This window comes from Chelonia mydas, chromosome 5, assembly GCF_015237465.2.
Source record: "Chelonia mydas isolate rCheMyd1 chromosome 5, rCheMyd1.pri.v2, whole genome shotgun sequence".
NCBI lineage: Eukaryota > Metazoa > Chordata > Testudines > Cheloniidae > Chelonia > Chelonia mydas.
Genome location: NC_051245.2, coordinates 116,392,040 through 116,411,525, shown reverse-complemented (window position 1 = coordinate 116,411,525; position 19,486 = coordinate 116,392,040). Strand labels below are relative to the sequence as shown.

At 45.4% G+C, this 19,486-nt stretch overlaps 1 protein-coding gene across 7 annotated transcripts in view; it reads right to left on the bottom strand.

The window, feature by feature from the left end:
• ACO1 (aconitase 1) overlaps positions 1-13,790 on the bottom strand; it is a 46,571-nt gene extending 32,781 nt beyond the window's left edge. Inside the window, exons 1-3 of one of the 7 annotated variants that reach the window (XM_043547769.1) lie at positions 12,917-13,021; positions 12,409-12,623; positions 11,518-11,741 (exon numbers count right to left, since the gene is read on the bottom strand). The gene's annotated coding sequence lies outside the window, so the exon portion shown is untranslated. Of the gene's footprint in view, positions 1-11,517; positions 12,624-12,916; positions 13,192-13,608 lie in introns of those variants that run through there. The other 6 variants (XM_043547767.1, XM_043547768.1, XM_043547770.1 and 3 more) reach the window with 6 other exon arrangements.
• Between the last annotated feature and the right edge of the window lie 5,696 nt (positions 13,791-19,486).

Below are 19,486 nucleotides of genomic sequence, written 5' to 3'. Positions count from 1 at the left end.
GTAGGGCCCAAACTGAATGAGAGGTGAATGCTGGGGGAGGGCGGGGGAACAGCACAGGAGGCCACAAAGAACATACCACTAAACATGTGGTTAAAAAAGAAAAAAAAAATCTGTGGTCAGATTCCTAGTTTTCCCATCCCATGAAGCACTCCCTGTTTAGCTGCATTTCACCAGATCAGTGCTCTCTCTTCCCTTCCTTGCATGACTTCTTCAGAATCCAGCCCTCTGCTAAGAAACCCTTGTTCATTAACTGAAACACATGCTTAAAGGCCACTCACACTACATGAAGCTACTGCATGTTTTGAACAGAGCATCCATGAACAAAATGGCCGAATTAATTCCACGGTGGTAAGTGAACAGTGATGCACACTGGAAAACATGATCCCAACTACACATACAAAGCGATGGGGTCTAAATTAGCTGTTACCACTCACGAAAGAGACCTGGGGTTGTGGATAGCTCCCTGAAAACATCTGCTCAGTGTGCAGCGGCAGCCAAAAAAGCGAACAGAATGTTAGGAGTCATTAGGAAAGGGATAGATAATAAGACAGAAAATCTGAATGCCACTACATGAATCCACACTTCGAATGCTATGTGCAGTTTGGTTGCCCTATCTCAAAAACGATATATTAGAATTATAAAGGGTGCAGAGAACAGTAACAAAAGTGACTGGGGGATGGAACAGCTTCCAATAGGAGAAGAGATTTAAAAGACTGGGATTTTTCAATTTAGAAGAGAGACAATTAAGGGGGGAGGTAGATATGAATGAAATCTATAAAATCAGGAATGGTGTGGAGAAAGTGATCAGGAAAGTGTTATTTACCCCTCTACATAACACAAGAACTGGGGGGGGGGGTCACCCAATAAAATTAATAGGCAGCAAGTTTAAAAGAAACAGAAGGAAGTACTTTTTCACAGAACACACAGTTACTCTGTGGAACTCCTTGCCGGGGGATGTTGTGAAGGCCGAAAGTATAACTGTTCAAAAAGAATTAGATACATTCATAGAGGATAGGTCCATCTGCCAAGATGGTCAGGAATGCAACCCCATGCTCTTGGTGTCCTAAGAATATGTCTACACTGCAATAAAAAACCCACAGCACTGATTCTCAGAGCCCAAGTCTGGATGTCTACATCGCAATTTTTAGCCCAGTAGGCTGTCAGCTGACCCGGGCCAGCTGTGGCCACGGTGCAGGTCTTCTATTGCACTGTAGACGTACCCTAAACCTCCAACTGCCAGAAGTTGGGACTGGATGACAGAGGATGGATCACTCAATAATTGCCCTGTTTTGTTCATTCTCTCTGAAGCACCTGGCACGGGCCACTGTCAGAGACAGGATAGCAGGCTAGATGGATCTCGGGTGACCAGACAGCAAGTGTGAAAAATTGGGATGGGGGTGGAGGGTAATAGGAGCCTATATAAGAAAAAGACCCCAAAATTGGGACTGTCCCTATAGAATCGAGACATCTGGTCACCCTAGATGGATCATTTCTGATCCAGTATGGCCATTCTCATGAACTGCAGTGCACAAGGCAAAGCTATTTAAAAACCCCATCAAACAGAAATATGACAGGTACGTATTAATCCCTATCTTTATAGATACAAGAAGATTGTTTTCCATACACATAACGTTCGAACGTTAGAGCAAAGAAAGAATCCTTATGAATGTTATTAAAGAGAAAAGGTGGACCAACTTCTGTTTGTGAGAGAAACAAGCTTTCAAGCTTACACAAAGCTCTTCTTGAGGTCCTTAGGAATCCAGTTCTGTTTGTACTCTATTCCTCCTATACCATGTAGCTTACCAGGCTAGCCTGCTTGCTTGCATGTATATCTTTTCTTATGAGTTTAATCATTTGTTACATTATAGGTTTGTTATTATAATAGGTTTATCAATTTGTATTAGAGTATTTTATCTGTAATGCAAGGAACCTACAGGCAACATATCCTGTATGTTAAGCTAAGGCAAGTTATCATACATCTGTTTGAGACCTTTACCCTAGATAGGTAGTGATGAGCTAAAGCATATAGTATAGATGTTTGTGACCTTTCACATACATAAGTGGGCAAGTTAAAGTAAGCTGGTAGGTAAGGCCACCCAAGTTCATGGCCTTTTTCAGACTTAACAGGTATACCTCGAAGAACATGTAAATAACCGGTTAGGACAGAAATAACAGAAGTGAGGATGAGCTAATGGTCTCTAATAGTTACAAACATGTCATTAATATGCACAAACATGCCAGCCCAAGTGTACCCTAATGTTTTTGTGGGTGAGGAAGTTAAGTTTGGAAGTATTGGCCCTAAAGGAAGGAGGGCACATGGAAGGAGGGCACTTAGGCTCTAAGCTCAGGCCCTATACTAGGGGAAACCCACCCTGCTGAGGGGGTTCAGCTTGTTTTTTGTTAGTTTGTCATTGTTCATTTTAAGTAAACTCTAAGTTAGAAGCAGCTAGAGCTAAAAGCTATAGAAGCTAAGCTCTGCACCTCTCACTCAAGACTTGAGGAACCTGAACCATGCAACTCTCTTGGCGTGCCAGAGGCAAGGCTGATCACCAGGTTCTCAAGGAAGGGTGCGAGTACATTACTCGAGAAACGTTTCTAGTATATAATACCACATATACTTCTAGAACAATGTTGCTGCTTTCGTAATTGGCTGATTTGATTAATATTCCATTACTGTTCCAATTATCTCAATAAAAGGCTTAAAGCTGCCTTTTGTTCTCAGTGTGAGTTTCCTTGTCAGACATCCCAAGGGTCCCTGCAAATTCTGTGTAGCCTGATTCTGGGACCTTATTATGTTCTGATCAGATTAACTTGTGATCCTATAACCCATATTTATTTAAACAATATTATTAATCTCCCACAAAATCAGGCAACCCCCAAGTGGGAGGAGTGTGAGTTTCTCCAGCAACAAAGGGGTTATATTCACATCTCTCATGAAGTTACTACTAATGGGTTACTCGCATGCTTTGAGACAACATACCTAAGTGACTAACACCACAACTATTCGGTTTTTTTTTAATTATTATTAAAGGGGGAAAAAGTCAGCAGCATTCCTAGATCTTACTGCATCAAGAGACTCGTTAAATTCAATAAAGCTATGCTCTCCCGGACTGAGTTGTGTTTGCAGCATGTTTAGACATACAACAGCTAGATTACCAACAGCAGTGAAGCCATGACAGCACAGGCTAGGTGACTGAGTAGTTTGAAGAAAGAAAAGGAGGACTTGTGGCACCTTAGAGACTAACCAATTTATCTGAGCATAAGCTTTCGTGAGCTACAGCTCACTTCATCGGATGCAGTGGGCTTATATAGACAGTACTGAAGTCCACGCGGCCACAGCTTCACTGGGTATCTGAGCTAGCTCGATCAAAGCTAGCTTGGGTCTGTCTCAATGTACTGCAGTTACACCTCCAACTGCAGTGTAGACATACCCCGAGTGACTTCACAGGACCTTAGACCAGTGCTGAAAGGTGGGAAGGGGGGCTAGCAGATCTTTTCCCATACAGTTTTATTTCAATACCACACAAGACATATGTTTTACAAGCCAGCTGGTGCTCTCTGGTGATTTTGGCACCTAGATTCCCCTCTCACATTCACCAGTGCGAGTTAGGAAGAGTAACTCCACTGAAGTCAATGGAATTGAATCAGTGAGAGACAGAGCATCAAGCCCACTATGTCTGGTGTGTTCTTGGAGTTGCGAGTTTGCTGGATTTGGTGGAAGTATCTTAAGCAAATGATGGGTGAGGGGGACAGGAAAGGATATGCCGTTTTACTCTCTGCTACATATGGTGGAGTAACCCACGAGGCACCCCTCGGCATCCGTTCAATGCATTACACTACACCACATATTGCTGAAGCCAGAACATCCTAACAGTGAAAATCAACACGGCAAAGCAGAACCGTAACGGGTTCTCTCAAGGATTTATCTGCTGCCTCTTCTAATCCCTTCCAGTAGCAACTTTGCGTTAATGGCAACAAAATTATTTGGTTTTTAAAGGACCACACAGAAGCCCACTCAACTGCTTTGCTCTGTAGAAAAAGTATTATTGCCTAGAATATTTTACTTCCAAGATCCACGTGCATGGGAAACTGGTGGGGTGGGGGAATTGTGCTGGTGAAAGATTCCAGGTTATTATTGATCACGTTTTTTACGATAGTGACAAAGGACCAACCAAGAAGAGGGCCCCACTGTGCTGTACAAAGCAGAGAGCAGTAGACAGTCCCAGACCTGAAAAGCTCAATCTAAATAGCAGGTGTGGAGACAAAAACTCCCTATCAATCTACAGAGCAGGTACAGAACAGGCAGAAGCAGCACAAGCTTCATGGCACTGTCCCATCAATGCAATTTAATGCTAACTGATGTGAAAGGATCAACTTTAGGGCCAATAGGATACTCAAGTCTCCATGTCTATCCAGTCCCTGGCCTCATTAATGACTTGGATAATGGAGTAGAGTGTATGCTCATAAAATTTGCAGATAACACCAAGCTGGGGGGGGGGGGAGTCCGCAAGCAATTTGGGGGACAGGTTTAAAATTCAAAATGTTGACAAATTGGAGAATTGGTCTGAATGCAACAAGATGAACGTCAATAAACACAAGTGCAAAGTATTTCACTTCAGAAGGAAAAATCAACGGCACAATGAGGAATAACTGTCTCGGTGGTAGTACTACTGAACAGGATCTGGGGGCTATAGTGGATCACAAACTGAATGAGAGTCGTCAGTGTGATGCAGCTGCAAAAAAGGCTAATATGATTCTGGGGTCTATTAACAGGAGTGGCATATGCAAGATACAGGAGGTAACTGTCCCACTCTACTCAGCACTGGTGAGGCCCCAGCTGAAGTACTGTGTCCGGTTCTGGGCACCACAATTTAGGAGAGATATGGGCAAATTGGAAAGAGTCCAGAGAAAAGCAACAAAAACGATAAAAGATTCAGAAAAACCTGACTGATGAGGGAAGGTTAAAAAAGCTGGGCATATTTAGTCCTGAGAAAGGAAGATTGAGGGGGGACCTGATAACAGTTTTGCAATCTATTCAGGGCGGTTATAAAGTGGACAGTGATTAACTGATCTCCATATCCACTGAAGGTAGGACAAGTAGTAATGGGCTTAATCTGCAGGAAGGGAGATTTAGGTTAGTTATTAGGAAAAACTTTGTAACTAAGGCTAGTTAAACTCTGGAATAGACTTCCAAGGGAGTTTGTGGAGTCCCTATTATTGGAAGCTTTTAAAAACAAGTTGGACAAACACCTGCAGGGAGGGTCTAGGTTTACTTGGTTCTGCCTCAGTACAGGGGACTGGACTTGATTTCTCGACGTCCCTTCCAGCCCTATATTTCTATGATTCTCTCTGCAAAGGTGTCTTATATTTTGTTGTGTTTTAAATGACTTCAAGGTTACCTCAAACATTTGGACGGGAGCCATTTTTTGAGCATCTCTCCACACGTCTAAATAACTGCCAGCTTGTCTCACAGGAGCCACCAGAACAGGCTTCAGAGAGTAAAAAAAACAAAAACAAAAAACAAAAAAAACTCTCTGTCACTAACGCTCCATGCTGGATTCAAACCATCCCTTCAAGGCAGAAGGTTTTGAATCACATTACCAACTCCCCAAGCTGCCTATTACCCCTCATTTTAACTATTAAAATTGTCAAAAAACATTACAGCACACACACTCAAAACCTTTACTCATCTGCGTTGCGGGCTGCTGCTCCTCTGCATTTAATCCAAAAGGCACTGGAGCAAAATGCCAGACTACTAAATTAAAGCTCTCTCAGGACAATATTGGGCACAAATCCCACTGATATAAATAACCAGCATGTACAACTCAAGGGCACGACCTGGCCATTAATTTGTCTAATGCATACAGCTCCCCTTCCAAAGGAAAGGCAGAGAGGATGGGGAAATAGATGAGACTAAAATCTACAGGAAACCTCTAAAAGCAGTCTCTTTTCCATCTCTCACATTCTGATTAGATATGGGCCTGAGAGGACATATGCAAAGCTGGTTCCAATCTTCACCAAAGTTCAAAGAGATTTAAGATCAGGTGGTTTGGCACAGGCACCATCTCTAGCCCTGTTAACCCTGGAAATCAAAAGATACACGAGCGAGGGATTTCCTGTCCAGCTCCAATTTTAGCATGATTTGAGCACTTAACTTCTCCCTTTGTTCCCTTGAGAATACCTCCTGTCTTAATGCACCATCCATGGGTTCATCCAAACTATGGATTAGCCAAAGGAAGACAGAAGCTGTCTCTAGCCAATCATAAAAATATATCAATAGATAAATATTTTACTTACTAAAGAGTCCATGTATAGTATGGAATCACTGACATGAAAACAGCTTTATTATTTTGAAAAAGGACAATGCATGGTGGACAAATATTTTAGATTTACGTTTAACTACGTTAATTACGTTTAATCATCCAAACAGGACAGTTCCAGCCCCTGCAATATACACTACATGGAATCAAAGCTAAAGATATCTGGGTAAAGTTCAGTGCCTGTGACATATTTAGGGCCAGGACAAGCCTTGTTTTACAATGTATTTTCTACCTTTCCATTCCCGTATACCTAGAGGAGTGTATAAGCAAAGGCACTATTGTAGTAAAGACATTGATTCTGTTTAGAGAAAGAAAACCCCTTTCTAGTTACCATTTGCTCTATTTATTTCACATAAACCCACTATATAAGAAACAGACAGGCTTGTGGTATCGCTGTAAATGAGTCCATTTAGTACAGTGGTTTCAGTGCAATGCATTACAGAAGCCTGGAAAAACAGAGCAGCTTTAAGAACGTACATACTGGAGAAGGAGACAAAGAAGAGGCCACTGACAATTTGGCAACTGAACAAACATTTTGCTGGCATAAAGCAACGGCACAGCTGGGACCACCTGCACTTGCAATAAAATGCAGCAAAGCGTAAAGGGACTTGATAGCACTACATGTGTGAAAACTTAAGGGATCCATTTTCAATATTAGTGCTTTAAATCAGTGGTTTTCAAACTTTTTTCTGCAGACCCAGTTGAAGAAAATTGTTGATGCCTGTGACCCAGTGGAGCTGGGGATGAGGAGTTTGGTGTGTGGGAGGGGCTCAGGGCTCAGGCAGAGGGTTGCAGTGCGGGGGTGAGGGCTGCGGGGTGGGGCCAGGAATGAGGGGTTCAGGGTGTGGGAGGGGGCTTTGGGCTGGGACAGGGCTCTGGGCTGGGGGTGCAGGCTCTGGGGTGGGGCCAGGGATTAGGGGTCTGGGGTGCAGGAAGGGGCTCTGGGTTTGGGGGGCTCAGGGCTGGGGCAGGGGGCTAGGGCGCAGGTTTACCTCAGGCGGCTCCCCGTCAGCAGCACAGCGGGAGTGTTAAGGCAGGCTTCCTGCCTGTCCTGGCACCACGGATCACACCACGCCCCGGAAGCGACCAGCAACAAGCCTGGCTCCTAGGCGGAGGCGCGCAAGCGGCTCTGCACGGCTCTTGCCTGCGGGCACCACCCCCATCCCAGCTCCCATTGGCCAGTTCCCAACCAATGGGAGTGTGGAGCCGGTACTTGGGGCAGGGTGCGGAGACCCGTGGCCCCCCCGCCTAGGAGCCGGACCTGCTGCTGGCTGCTTCCGGGACACAGCACGATGTCAGAACAGGTAGGGACTAGCCTCCCTCAGCCGGGGAGCACCGCCGACGGGACTTTTAACGGCCTGGTCAGCAGTGCTGACCAGAGCCGCCGAGACCCAGTGCCTTACATTCCGCAATCCAGTACTGGGTCGCGACCCGCAGTTTGAAAATCACTGCTTTAAATAACAGTGCACCACAACAAGAAGAATTGGGCTCCTGGCTCCCGATCGGAATGTACATAGATCATTTGCTCTAGAGAGAATTTGTCTTTTTTAATTGATAACATGTCTGACCTAAAACCTTGGATGGCCCCTCTTACATCAATGGAATAATATAAATACAATACAGAGCCACTCTGGACTACATTTTCAGTGCACTGTGCAAGCAATTAGGTGGCTATTTCTTATTGTTTTAGTTTGTACACCTCATCATCTCATCTTATCACTTAAAATATGCAGGGGGATTATTTTACCCCCCATCCAATCGCAGTTCACATTTGTGGGTTTCTTGTGCAAATTCTGCAGTTGAAAGTATGAGCAATCAATTCAAGGTAGTCTCAGAAAATTCCAGCCACAGGAGCTTAGATGAGTTGCCAGACAATGGTATAACTTTCTGCTCGAAAGGAAGCTCAAATCAGGTGAATCCAGTCTTTGATGAGGACAGGTGTGTGCCTCCGGCTTGACAGCGGTTGTCAAGTGTTACGTGTTATTATGAAGTTCACTCAACTTGTTATCCAACATGATCAGAGCTAGCAAAGTGACACAAAGTCCCGTGGTGGATGAATCTGAACATCTGCTTTCCACTCCATCAAGTCACTCCCCTCCCAGATGCACACTTCCCCACACTAATTCACTCACCATCCTTCCTTGCACCGCACACACAAATTGATACTATACAAGTGATAGCCCAAAAAGCTTTCGTGGCTTAGCTTTTGTTTTGATTGATAATTCAGAGATGCAAGACACACACACACCATCTATGGTCTTTTCAAAGAAAGCCCTTCGAACAGAAGTTGGTTTTACAGGAGTTAATGAAATCCCCAAACGAAATGCCTACAAGGCATAAAAGTTAAAGAAACACTGTAACTTTGCTTATGCAGCAAGTGTCCTTGTTAAAAATAAAGACATTCTGTAACTACCTTTTTTGTTACAGGGAAGTAACATTAAACACCCCTGCATTTCTGGGGTAAATATTCTTAGAGAGTTGAAAGAACGGCAACACTGAAAATTAAAGCCATGCCTTTTACCCAGATGGCAGCAGCAGCTCTGACCTTTGCCCTAAATCCAATCACTATATCCGCTTGCTACAGGTCCCTTTCTAATGAACAGGCACAAGGCAGCTGATTGTTTAATATGGAGTGTGGACTAGTTTTAACCAAGCTCCCCTCTTTCTATAAAGTAGAAATCCAGCTGTGTGGTTTTCTGCATATCAGTGCTAATGGGAGGAGCTGTGTGTTTGCAGCATGAGGAGCGCACACTTCTCTCTGCAGGAGTCGAAGACAAGTGCAGCAGCTAGCAAATTTTTGATCTATTTCAGAAAAGGGATGAGGCCTCAAGACAGGACAGAATAATGCATTGGGGGAGGGAGGAAGACTGATCAGAAGAAAATTTAAATCCTTCAGTCTTTTACTTCTCTCCCATTCCATGGGACAGACCCACAATTGGGCTGCTTTATCCACACACCTGCAAGGCCTCTGTCATTACCTGCCATCTGAGCCACTCGGGTGCGATCCAAAGGGATACGCAGGCATGTAGGTGGAGGCAGAGTCAGAACATCTTGGGAGTCCGGCGCCTAGGAAGCTGGGACTCCCTTTCTGTTTGTGTAAGCAGAAGGCAAGTGCTTAGATGAGAGATTCTGATCCAAACAGTGCCTTGAGGCCAAACCGGAGGGCGGGACCCTGAAAATGTCCCTCCAGCAGAGGCAGACGGAGCAGAGGGGTCTGAAGATTCCTTCCCAGCCTTCTGCTGCCTCAGGCAGTGGAGTGAAGAGAGTTAGTCCCCACGTTGCCCCTCCTTAATGACCTTAAGTGGGATTGCTACCCTTTGGCCCCCAAAAGCCACCACAACCACCCACAGCAGTCATTTAGTGAAATCCCACAGCAGGTTTCTGCATTAGCAGCTGTTTGACAAAGGTCTCTGTGCTGCTTTTACATAAACACTGTTTTCTCTTGAGCTTTTATGTAGTTATTTTGAATGTCTCAGCCTTTTACCCCTACCACAAACCTTATTAAAATATAAGGGAGGAATGGATTGCTCAGGGGAAAGGTCGACGGGGGAGGGGCGAGAGAATGACAGAGAGGCCAGAGGGCTAACTAGGACTAGTAGCCAAAACTAAAAGCTTTCATAATCTTTGGCTTGGGAGGGAGTTGGCATTATCCTGCCTGGGGCGGCTCATTGCAAAGCAAACCTTTCCCTTGGTGAGAGAGTAGCGAGTAGAGGCACATTGTCACCTGAAGGAGCCCCGCTGCTGTGCAGAGTAGGGAGCTAAACACATACAGGGGTTTTGCAGATCTCCTCGAACCCATATTGTGATTAAGGACCCAAAAGTTGAGGGAGGCAGAACCCCAGCTAGTTCACTGATCTGGGGGTGTTTCCCATCCTCCCCTATAACAAATGCTTAATTCTCTCTTGACAATATTAGAAGCTCAGCACTCCTGGGCAATTCCACAGGAGCAAACTCATGAGCGAATTCAGTTGTTTTCAGCCAAAGAAAGAGGAGAGAGAAATGTTCAAGTGGTGCAATTACGCTAAACAGTGGAGGCCATCCTTCACTTGAACACTGTAGAAGAGAACGGGGCCCTTTTCATCAGGGAGGGGTCTGGCCCAGAGACCCTGATGTACTAATTCAAATCACATTGACTTATTAGCATTGTAAGCCCTTCGAAACAAGGACTCTTCATTGTGCGTCTTGCACCGCTCTGAGCTCCTCGCTGGTACTTAACTAATACCACCGTCAGAGTCTCCCTCCCCTTTCCTCCTGTGATCCGTGCACCAGCTTTAAGCTGTTAGCACAGAGACCGAGGTCTCAGAGTACAACTGCCACTCCACTGATAGCTTCATGCTTCTCTCTCAGATCTAACATGAATCATAGCCTCATGCAACAGCCAAAACCTGGATGGAGACGGGGACTCTCTCCTGACAGTATGCATCCAATGAAGTGAGCTGTAGCTCACGAGAGCTTATGCTCAAATAAATTGGTTACTCTCTAAGGTGCCACAAGTACTCCTTTTCTTTTTTCTCTCCTAGATGTAACTCCTCCAGACTCAGGATCCGGGCATATTGTCTCCACTAGGAAAATTCCAGGCAGGATTAGCCGACAAGGTGGTAAGAGTGTCTGTTCTGCGTCTACACTACAGCCTTGACCATCAGTAGTAAAGCAGCAAGCAGTGCACTGTTTTATGGCAGCAAGGCACTGATGCAGCTGCACCAATGCCAAGGATACGGCTTTACCACCATTTTGTGAAACCTGCTAGAACTAGTTACTCTAAACATGGAAACTAATGTTTCTAATGCAAAAGCAGCACGATCCAGTCACTGGACAAGGCACTGGGCTGGGACTCAGGAGATACAGGCTCTATTCTTGGCTCTGCCACTGACCAGCTGGGTCGCTTCTCTATGCCTCCGTTTCCCTCTCACCCTGTGTCTTGGCTCTTTAGACTGTAAGCTTTTTGTCAGACAGACACACTCCTACTATGTGAACGTATAGCACATAACACAAGAAAGCCTTGATCTCATTTGGAACCTCTTGCACTACCTTAATACAAACACAGAGTAATAAGAGACAAGGCTGAATCGCTTAGAATGAACAATAAAGAATTAAAAGTTACATTTAAAGGGGTACTCAGCACACTCTTTCTTTTCCCTGATTTTATTAAGCGTTAATTGTTTCTTTTCCCGTCCCCTACATGGAACCTTGAACTCACCATAGCAGTTTTGTTTGCTTGCATGTCACCATCAGGGATATCAGCAAAGCTCTTTCTGCTACTGCAAACACGCGGTCTTTGGCCATGATTCTGCAAGCTGATCCATGCAGGCAGGCCCCTGCACAGCCTCACTGACTTCAGTGGGGCCGCATAGGAGCGGAAGGGTCCATCTGTGTGGAGCTGGGCTGAGGTCACAGAGACTCCATATGGATGCAGAGGTCTGCCTGCATGGATCAGTGTGCAAGACTAGGCCTTTGTGTAGATATATTGCATGGGTAAGATATAATTTGACTTCAATTAAAACAGGGAGCTTTTCAAATATACGTATATACAGTGGCTTTTAATATTTAATAATATATATAAAATTTAGCACCCAGAGTTAAATTCTCAATATTTTTAAAGTTACAATATTTTATATTTGTGTTGTACACTGAAAAGGTGGCAGGATCACCCACTAATAACTAGAAGTCCTGCTAATTTGGAGATCTGTTTCACTTGGAATAGGAAGAGCGAACTATGCAGTCATCCCAGAAACACCAAAGAAGTCAATGGAGTTACTCTGGATTTACACCAGCGTGACAGCAGATAATTGGGGCCTGTGTGATTACAGCCAGTTAAATTAAAATCCCGGCCACTCCTATTTTATGGATGTGAAGTATCACCTGTTTTTTTCCTGGGGGAAGGAGGCAGCAAGCAAGAGAAGGCCACAGACCTTTGCCTCTATTTCTGGGAGACACCCCTCCATGGCAGCAATTTGACTTAAAAACACTGATCTCTGCCAGAGCTGGAGACCAGAGCTCATGTGACCAGCCTTCCCTCAAAGGGGCCTAAGAGTTTTGTCCTCCCTTCTCAGGGGGGCATTACAAGAAAATTCACGAGACTGAAACTCACACAAGGGGCGGGGGTGAGAAAGACGGAAGAACTCAGCAAGACCAACGCTGCACGCCCCCGGTTATAAAAGCAAAAGGAAACGCTGCTCAGGCTGACAAACAGGGTAGTGGGGGGGGGGGGGGGGGAACCCCAGGAAGGGAGGAGGAAGGATACAAATTTGCAAAGACTGTCCAGCCAGGGACACCCGCTGCCTGGATCGCCGGGAGAGGAGAGGCCTGTGCAAAACACAAGGGTTCATTTTAACCAGCACATTTCTCTCACCCCCGGCCCTGCGGCGCAAGCAGGAGGCGACCCCCCGGGCCCCAGCCAGCAGGTCCGGCCCCCTCCCTGCGGGAGCCCCCAGAACTGCAGATGAAAGGGGGGGGCAGGGAGAGCCCCGCTGGATCCAATTTAAGCCCGTTTCGGGCAGGAGCCAGCACGGGTCAGCTGGGGACCCCCAAGGAGCGGATCCTGCGGCCCCCGGGGCAGGCCGGGGGCCGGTTCCGCGAGCGGCCGCGCCCGGACTCACCCGTGCAGCGCGCTGCGGGCCGGCCCGCGGGGACGGGACGGAGAGACGCCCGGCCGGCCGGGGGGAACCTGGGGCAGTAGCCGCCGCCGCCTGCCTCGCTCGCTCGCTGCGGCCAGGCTCCTCCCCCGCTGCGAGGGCGGAGGTGTGGGAACCAGCGTCAGCTGCTTGCCCTTGCCAAGGGCTCCCTTCTCCCGCCCGCCGCCAGCTCCTGAGCGGCGACAGGGGCCAGACCCCAAGCGTCACCCCTCCCAGCGCCTGGGGGGCACCGGCCGGCGGCTTCAAGGTCAGCTCATCTGCCCTGCCTTTCAGGGGGTGTCGGGTCCCGTCCGCCCCTCCCCCTATTGACATTTACTCTGCAAAGACAAAAGAGGTAGCCCTGGCAAGGAGCAGCCCAGATGATGGTTGGTGTGTGTTGAGAGGCTGAGAGAGTGCAGACGGGTAAGGGAGTGGGGCAGAGACATCTTACTTTACTGTAATACAAAATTTCAGTGCCCCCTAATCTCCACCCCCCCACACACACTGTATTGTGTGACACCCCCACTCACACCCAGCAGGTAAGAAACACTCCCCTGATCTCCCCAGTGACTTGTGTAACACAGGCCATAGGGCTGCACTAGGATTCCTCAGTGGGGACAATCCCAGAAACGCATGCAACTAAACAAAAGCAATTCAGGGTGCACTTCTGCACTAACCAAAAGGGGTTCCAGATGCATGGTCTCTCAGCTCTTACACCTCACACAAACGCTGTTTACAAAGGGAAATGGCTTAAGCTTCTACCTACCAGCTCAGCCAACTCACCCAGAATTTGAAGGCACTAGTGCTCGGACAGCAGGTGTTGCTGATTTGAAGAGGGGCCTTGCACAGGTGTCACTGGAAGCCCAATTTGGCCTTCAGAACCTTTCTTTTGAGTGACCACACGTGAGAAAGATAGCCACCCCGCACACGCACACACAGCTTAACTCAGAGCCCAGGGTGAGTTTGCAAGGCTGGCTCTTGGAAAACACATCTTGTTACCTACAAGCTGGTCAAATTTAATGTCACAATGCCATTACCATAGAGTCACTTTCTAGAACACAGCCCCCTGATCACACAGAATGTGCTATGAGTGGGGCCAACTTCAGGTTGCTCTGGGAACCTTAACCTTCAGTTTTCTGACTTTATAAGTTGGTTGTTTGCCACTTGGCCCCTATGCTGGCAAACTCCGGTGCTCATGTCCTGTCCTGTCAAGCTCTGTGTGTGGGGTGCAGTGGGCCTCTAGCACATAAACAGCTAAAGGATCAGGGTCTTATTCTCCATTTTGAAAAATAGCCCCTCACCCCATTAACTTTTCTTTCTGTCTTAAACTTGTGGATCAAATTCTGCAGTCCTTACTCACACAAATCTCCCACTGATTTCCATGGAAGCTTTGCCTGAGGAGGTACAGTACAGCCAGTCCCTATGTTTACTAAAATCATTTCTTTACTTGAACATTGCTATGATACCGATGGTGTTTTACCCCCTTCAGACTATGCAATGTATGTTGGGGCCTGATTTTCCAGACTCTCACACTTGTGAGTGACATTATGTATGAGCGGAGTCCCACTGAACTTGATAGAACTACCCACAAGAATAGATTTTCTCACATATGGAAGTGTTTGCAGAATCAGGCTAACAGTGTGTGTGGTTAGTTCATGAGGAATTTTACACACAGCAAGTGTATATTTTGTTTTCATAGCTAAACAGATGGCAATATTTCTGAGACCCATTTTTGGTTCTATTTTTACAAATTTATCCAGCGTCCACACAGGCTTTAAGCACGTGACTGCTGACTGTTTACAGTTAGCATAGAGTTACAATTTATGGGTCTGGTTTTGCAAACCCTCATGCAAAGGAACAGTCCTGTTGATTTCAGTGAGATCATTCATATGAATAAGGACCATCCACATGATTAAGCTTTTCAGGATCTAGCCCTGCTTCTGTTCTGTAGATGAGGGTAAGAAGTAATGCCTTAATAAACACTGCAAAATGGCTCCCGTGCTGGTGACAGGAGAAGCTGGAGAATTCCCCAGACCCTTTAGAACTTTTCTCAAAATCCCAGGTGCTTCATGTATCATCAAGAGCATTTTAGTTGTTCATGGATTTTGTTGATTTTGCCAGTAATAAAACATCCATAACTTCATAATAAGATAATCATTCCAATATGTGCATCACACAGTGATTATTTAGTTAATATTAAGATCAACAGTGCTGTGAAATAAATAACTTTGGAACACCCTTTTTTCTAGAAAACATGGTGCCCCCCCACTCCTTCAGTCCTGCCAGAATACAAATTCCATACAAGTCAATAAGCCTATAGAATTCTAGAGCCAATAAATAATAATCCTTAACTCACACATAAGGCTTCCTCTATAGGTCTCAAAGTACTTTACAAAAGAAGGTAAGCACTGTTAGCATTAAAGAGGAGACAGAAGCAGAGAGAGGTGAAGTGATTTTCCTAGGGACAAACAGAAGTCAGTGGCAGAGGTGGGAATGGAATCCATATGTGCAGACTCGTGGTCCAATGCTCTATCCCTTAGACCCCACTACCAACCTCCTTTTGCCATTAGACATCTCCAAAGCACTTTGTCACTTTGTTAGGCTAGAAATATGGCCAGTGCTTGCCAGTGATTCCATCTGCAAAGCCTTATTTTCACAAGTTTCAGAGTAACAGCCGTGTTAGTCTGTATTCGCAAAAAGAAAAGGAGGACTTGTGGCACCTTAGAGACTAACCAATTTATTTGAGCATAAGCTTTCGTGAGCTACAGCTCATATGCATCCGATGAAGTGAGCTGTAGCTCACGAAAGCTTATGCTCAAATAAATTGGTTAGTCTCTAAGGTGCCACAAGTACTCCTTTTATTTTCACAAGTCTTTCTCTGAAAAAAGAAGAAATTCCTAACTTTCTACCATATGATACATTAACAAAGGGGTGCCCGAGCAGTTGTATTTGTGTTATATATACTATATGTATCGTATATATTTTTAGTCTCATGGAAAACCACTTGTCTTGGTTTTATATGTTCAGCAGCAGGACAAAAACGGTTTTGGAAGGATGGGGTCAAAAGATAAGGTTTATCCGGAGGACCACTGTTAAGGGTGTGTGTCTGCAGTGCTGTTGTAGCCATGTGGTCCCAGCATATTAGAGAGACAAGGTGTGTGGGGGAATATCTTTTATTGGACTAACTTCTGTTGGTGAGAGACACAAGCTTTCGAGCTTACACAGAGCTCTTCTTCAGGTGTGTGTGTGTGTGGTAATTTTGGTCTATCAGACTTGACTGTTCTTTCAATGGGTCTAATTTATGGGATTTGGATTCTCCCATTTCAAGTGGTGGTGGTTTGAGTCTCATGGATATCCCCCGCCTCCCTGGTACAAAGCGGATGGTGGGAGGTTGCCTCTGTGATGCTGCAGAATCCACTGTCCCCCCATGCACGGGAAGGGGATAGGGTTGGAACCAGGGCATGCACATTCCTCCGTCAAGTGCCACAGACACGCCCCACTAATGCTATTACAGCCCCAGCCCAGGTGGTGCTTGCAGCAGAGAGGTCAAGTATTAACTGGGCATGGAGAATAATGCAGCCCTCACCCCTCATTCACAGTAGCAGGGTCAAGTTTGTACTAATGCAGCTCGCTGTCTGTTGCACAGGTAGGTACAAGGTGTGATTTGGCAACGGTGCTAATCCCTCACCTTTCATCAGCAGAAGAGTCACCCGGTGTCTGGAAGTAAGGGTTGCATTGAAATGGTGCCTGGCTTTAGCGTTCGGTCATGGGGACCACCAGCCATTAACCTGGGAAGTGCTGAGGCAAGTCACATGTTGTGCTGACACAGGGACACAGGCCATAGTTCTGCTAGCCAGAACAGATACAAAAAGAGTAGGGTGACTTTCTCCTTGCCATCATGGGACCCCAGAGCATGTAATTTCCGGTTTTCTGTTTTTGTTTTTAATAACACTTCACAAAAGATAAAATCCAATGAAATCCATGTCAAGCCTTCCTCCTCTCCTCAGTGTTTGGAAATTCACTAGCAAGTGCTATTGACAAAGCCCCTGCTCTGCACTCAAGTCCAGTAGAGAATGCCCTGTCAGGCTACTCATCACCTGATATCCTGAAAGCCTATTGGATTGTGTCACTGTATCTACCCACTTCCTATCCTCCCCATACCCAATGTGACTTGTGATTTTGCACAATCATTTCTGTGATTAAAGGTTCAATCCTGTACACACTTAGTCATGTGACTTGTCCTTACCCAACCAAGTAGTTCTCTTGTATGCAAGTTCACGCCGTAAATCACTGCCCTCGATATGAGAGAACGTTCAGATCGGAAGTTTAACTGGCAGCTCACAAATGAACTCATGTTTAAGCCTTAGTTTCAGAGTAACAGCCGTGTTAGTCTGTATTCGCAAAAAGAAAAGGAGGACTTGTGGCACCTTAGATTAGTTAGTCTCTAAGGTGCCACAAGTCCTCCTTTTCTTTAAGCCTTAGTGTTCCTCATCTGCTTCCTGCCCCGTGTTGCATCCGGTTTGGAAATGTTGCCATGCAACTGCTATCCAAGTCTTAAAGCAAAGAGCATCTGACAAAAAGGTAGTTAGAAATATAAAAGTGGGCAAAAGTTATTATAATATTTAATGTTTGCTGCTTTTCTGACTGAAAGATCTTTTATTAAACTGATCGTACATCCCTTAAAATAAACTATTGGGGGTGGCAGAGTTTGGGGAAAGAGACTGTCATTTCTCTCTGATTTAAGCATTCATTTTTGTTTTTCTTCCTTTGAGCAAACCTGGGTCTCACTTAATCCGTTTAAATGACTTGCTTTTAAAAACAAACAAAAGCAAAGTAAGGAATCATTTACATCTTTATGGGTATAGTTATACACAATTAGCAATGATGTTGAAAGAAACAATTGAGTTTTGCCCTCTGGTGGTCAAATTGGTATAGTACAACAGGCAGTGAAGGCTCAATGCAGGAGAAAGGGCATCTTACTATTTATTTGTATTGTGGTGGCACCTAAGAGCCCCAGTCATGGACCAGGGCCCCACTGTGCTTTATAATATAACATTTTGTATGTCTATAGCACCCTGCATCCATAGATCTCAAAGCCTTTTAGAAACATGAATAGCTTTTAGGCTTACAAACCCCTGTGAAACAGGAATGACAGTTCTTATTTTACAAACTAGGGAGGCAAAGCAAGGTGCACAAGACAAAGTAACAAGTCTGTGGCAGAGCCAGGAAGAGATACCAGGCATCCTGGCTGTCAGGCCTGTGCTTTAACTGAAGGCCATCCTGTCTTGCACTTACTGCTCTTACAGAATTTTCTGGATAAGGAAGAAGACGGTCCTTAAAGCCTCCCATCTCTGAGTGGCTCATAACCTCCATGTTTAAGGAAGCAGGAGAGATCTAAAATCTGCAAAGGGAAGGTAGCCTGTTCCTACTGAGATCAATGGGACAAGTCGTGTAATGACAAGGGAATGATGGGGGGAGAGATAGCTCAGTGGTTTGAGCATTGGCCTGCTAAACTCAGGGTTGTGAGTTCAATCCTTGAGGGGGCCATTTAGGGATTTCGGGATTGGTCCTGCTTTGAGCAGGGGGTTGGACTAGATGACCTCCTGAAGTCCCTTCCAACCCTGATATTCTATGAATTCCCACCTGCCCTCTGAAGTCAGTTTCATTCCCCTTTACATTGCTGGTGTGGTGTAAAAGGGACTTAATCTGGACTAAAAAATGGTGTATGGTATTTATAAAAAGAGACACATTAGAAAAGCATTAGCTGTTTGAACTGTTAGTTTGTAAACAACATGTAATGTTGTACTAGCCTGTACATGTGAACAACTGCCTTCTGCTGGACCAGTACTGTTATTATACGGTGCCTAGAGCAGGGATCTCAAACTCAAATCACCACGAGGACTAGTACATTGTCCCAAGGGCCACATCACTGAAACCTTTTCATACAACAATACAAAAGTATAGTAAAAAATGAAGAGTAATATAGTATGGTATTAAAGTCAATGTATTAATTTTTTTAAAACTCCTGAATCTTTTTTAAAAATCCTGAATCTCAGGATTTGCTATATGGTCAGTATTTAAAAAAACAAAACAAAACATAATAAAACAACAGCTGGAAGACCTTTATAGCCTATAGGATTTCTATTTAAGTATGTACAATAGAGTACCTGAATTTGAACGTATCTTATTGAAGACGCTGAAGACAAGCGGTTAATTTATGCCAATGCATAAATTTAAGTTCAGTTAATAAAAATCTTAGTCTGTTTGCAGACAATTCACAAACAGGAAGAAGGCTATAATGACCGAATAGTTCACCCAACTCTGCTGTCAAACAAGCACCTTCTCCTGTTATAATGAGAGTATAAAGGTCCCTCCCTCTGCCCCCGGCCGCGCCCCCACTCCACCTCTTCCATGAGGCCCCACCCCTGCCCTGCCTCTTCCCACCTCCCATTCCAACCCCTTCCCCAAAGGCCCCGCCCCAACTCCACCCCTTCCCTGCCCCCATTCCAACCCCTTCCCCAAATCCCCGCTCTCCAGAATTTGGTTTACATACCC